Source organism: Peromyscus maniculatus, chromosome 18 (assembly GCF_049852395.1).
Source record: "Peromyscus maniculatus bairdii isolate BWxNUB_F1_BW_parent chromosome 18, HU_Pman_BW_mat_3.1, whole genome shotgun sequence".
NCBI classification, from domain to species: Eukaryota; Metazoa; Chordata; class Mammalia; order Rodentia; family Cricetidae; genus Peromyscus; species Peromyscus maniculatus.
This window is the reverse complement of record NC_134869.1, coordinates 42,667,514-42,670,407: the sequence shown is the minus strand read 5'-3', so window position 1 is coordinate 42,670,407 and position 2,894 is coordinate 42,667,514. Positions and strand designations below refer to the sequence as shown.

Sequence of the window (2,894 nt, the reverse complement as noted above, 5' to 3'; positions counted from 1 at the left end):
CGCTACCCTACAGGCGGCCGAGGATGACCCCACCCCAGTGTGTGAGCACCAGGTCTTTGAGGTCTTGCCAGCCCCGGACACTCCTGCTGACAAAGCAAACAGCCGCTTGGTTATTGCAAAGTCTTTCTTGTTTTACTTGGCATTTCCTTCATCAGCAGAGAGGCCACGTTTCGTGTGTTTATTGATACTTCTTTCTTCTGTAAAGTGCATACGCTAGTCTTGTGTGTTTTTCTAATTAAGCAGTGGGTTCCCGCTCCCCCTGCCCAAACTTTTATAAAGATTAATTCTACTCACAGGAAAGTGAAATGTCATTACAAAATTGTGACTTTGTTAGCCAACGACTACTACCTCGAGTCTTTCCAAACATTCTTCTTAGAGCTTCTTGCATAAGGCTGAGCACCCTCCCTCCCAGTCACTTCCTATGGCATCTTGAGGCGTCGCTCACAATTGCTAAATACCCGCTAGTGACTGTACAAATACGTTTTTTTGTAATTCAAATCTTTCTGGGTCTAGGGTAGAGACAAAGCACATCCTTATTTTATAAAACTCAGATCTGTACACTGGCTGCCATTCTACAATTGGAAAGCATCAGAAAAAAAATGAGACGGTACTTAAAACACTGCCCTGATGGGATGTGAATCGGACGTTGCTGTTTAGGCTTCCTACGGTTTGACCTGCCATATGCAGATGAGGACCGTGACCAAAACACCTGGGCTTTCTAAGTGAGGAACTCAACGGAAGGAAAGATGAGCTAGGGTCCAACTTTCACCCAGACAGGAATTCAGAGGTTTTTATTTTCTTTTCACATACGTGTATGTGTGTGATGTGTGTGTATATGTTGTATTCATGTGTAGGGGTACACATGTGTGTGACAGGCATGTGGAGGCCTGAGGCTGACATCAGGAATCTTGTTTTGAGGCAGGATACCTCAAGGGCACCCAAGTTCATTGACACCAGCTAGTCTAGTGCTCCAGGGATCCCTTGTCTCCAACTTCCAAGGCCTGGCATTACAGGAGGTCTGCTCACCCACACAGCATTTACGTGGGTTCTGGGAGTGCCAGACCTGCACCCTGACCCTGAGGCTTGTGTGGCAAATGTCTTATCCACTGAGCCATCTCTCCAGTTAATTATTTATGCACTCACGTGTATTTACTCATGTGTGCACGCGTGAGCGCATTTGCACCACGACAAGCCTGTGGAGGTCGAAGGGCAACGTACTGGAGTCAGATGTCTCCTGGCACGTGGGTTCTGGTGATTAAACGTGGGTCACCAGGTTTGGCAGCAGGTCCCTTTCCCGATAAGCTGTCTCACCGGCCCTGTCTGAGGGTTTTTGTGGAGACAGGGTCTTAAGCAACCCAGGCTGGCCTAGATGCATAGCCAAGGGTGTTCTTATACTGTTCCCTGCTCCTTCTCTCTCTAGCTCTCAAGTGCTGGGATTGCAGGCACGGGCCACCATGCCCCGCTGGCATTCAGGCTGTTTTAGTGTTCTTAACTGTAGTACTGGATAGACTTCCTGTCCAGCAACTGCTTCTTAAAATTTAGCACATTTCCGGTTATTTGTCCTTGTTGGCTTTCTGTTGCTGTGATAAAACACCATGACCAAAGCAACCTGGAGAGAAAAAGGCTTATTTCATCTTACAGTCCATCATGAAGGGAAGTCAGTACAGGAACTCAAGGCACAAACCTGAAGACAGGACCTGAAGCAGAGGCCGGGGAGGAATGCAGTTTATTGACTGGCTGCTCCCACCTTGCTCAGCCTGCTTCTTTATATAACCTGACCCCGACCTGCCCAGAGATAGCACCGCCCACAGTGAGCCGGGCCCACCCACATCAATCATCAATCAAGAAAAGGCCCCACAGACTTGCCTACAGGCCAGTATGGTAGGGGCATTTTCTCAGTTGAGGTTCCCTCTTCCCAAATGACTTCAGCTTGAGTCAAGCTGGAAAAAAGACAAAAGCAACCAGCACATTATTGATACGAGGTTTAGAGTCACCTTTTTGTTCACAAAGATGGAAGAAATTAAAGAGTAGCATTTAAATGGGAAATAAAATATAATTCCAGTCCTTTAAAGGCAGAAGGATCACAAGTGTGAGGTTAGCCTGGGCTACAGGGTGAGTGAAAGGCCAGGCTGGGGATCTAACTCAGTGAAAAAATGTTTACTTACCATCTTGTCTTGGAGTGAGTCCATGACCATCATGGCTAGGGGCATGGCAAGCCGTCATGGTGCGGGAACCGTAACTGAGAGTTTACATGTGGAATTGCCATAACCGTGAGGCAGAAAGAACTAATGCAGAATGGCGTGGACTTTTGAAACCTCAAAGCCCGCCCACAGTGACGTACTTCCTCCAACAAGGCCATACCTCCTAAGCCTTCCCAAATAGTTCTACATCTGGGGACCATCAAACATCTGAGCCTGTGGGGCCAGTCTCAGCCCAACCACTACACACATGTAATGCTCGCAGCCCAGTAGGAGTCGGGCAGTCTACAGAGGACAGATCTTATTTATAAGGAGCAGTTCAGTATAGGTGTTTAGCCTTTAGGGATTTTAGGATGTTGCAGTTAACTGTCTTCTTTGCTTTCTTTCCTGTTTTCAAGCCAAAAACACTAAGTTACTCAGAACCCGATATAGTGGGTAGCCATTCCAGCTTGGTTCTGGAAGTTCCAACCCCCATTGAGACTCTGGCAACTGTCACGCCCAGGAGGCGGGGCGAGGGGAGGCGCCTGGGGACCTGAGAGCTGGATGGGCGAGCGCTCGCTCTGGGTGCTCTCTCGGTGCCGGGACACTGACCAGTGCAGATTGACTGTGCAGAGCTCCGGAGAACACCGATAGACTGCATTACACCTTCCCCAGACCCTGCGACCTACCCATTACTTAATTTGTGAGTTACGCCAT

The 2,894-nt window shown here is 48.4% G+C and overlaps 1 long non-coding RNA gene across 1 annotated transcript; it reads right to left on the bottom strand.

Moving 5' to 3' along the window:
* Nucleotides 1-1,268: 1,268 nt before the first annotated feature.
* On the bottom strand, nt 1,269-2,398 carry LOC143269177 (uncharacterized). Its single transcript, XR_013045574.1, has 2 exons — nt 2,166-2,398; nt 1,269-1,940 (listed from the first exon to the last, which is right to left on the bottom strand). It is a non-coding gene; the product is annotated as an uncharacterized LOC143269177 (long non-coding RNA).
* Nucleotides 2,399-2,894: the final 496 nt, after the last annotated feature.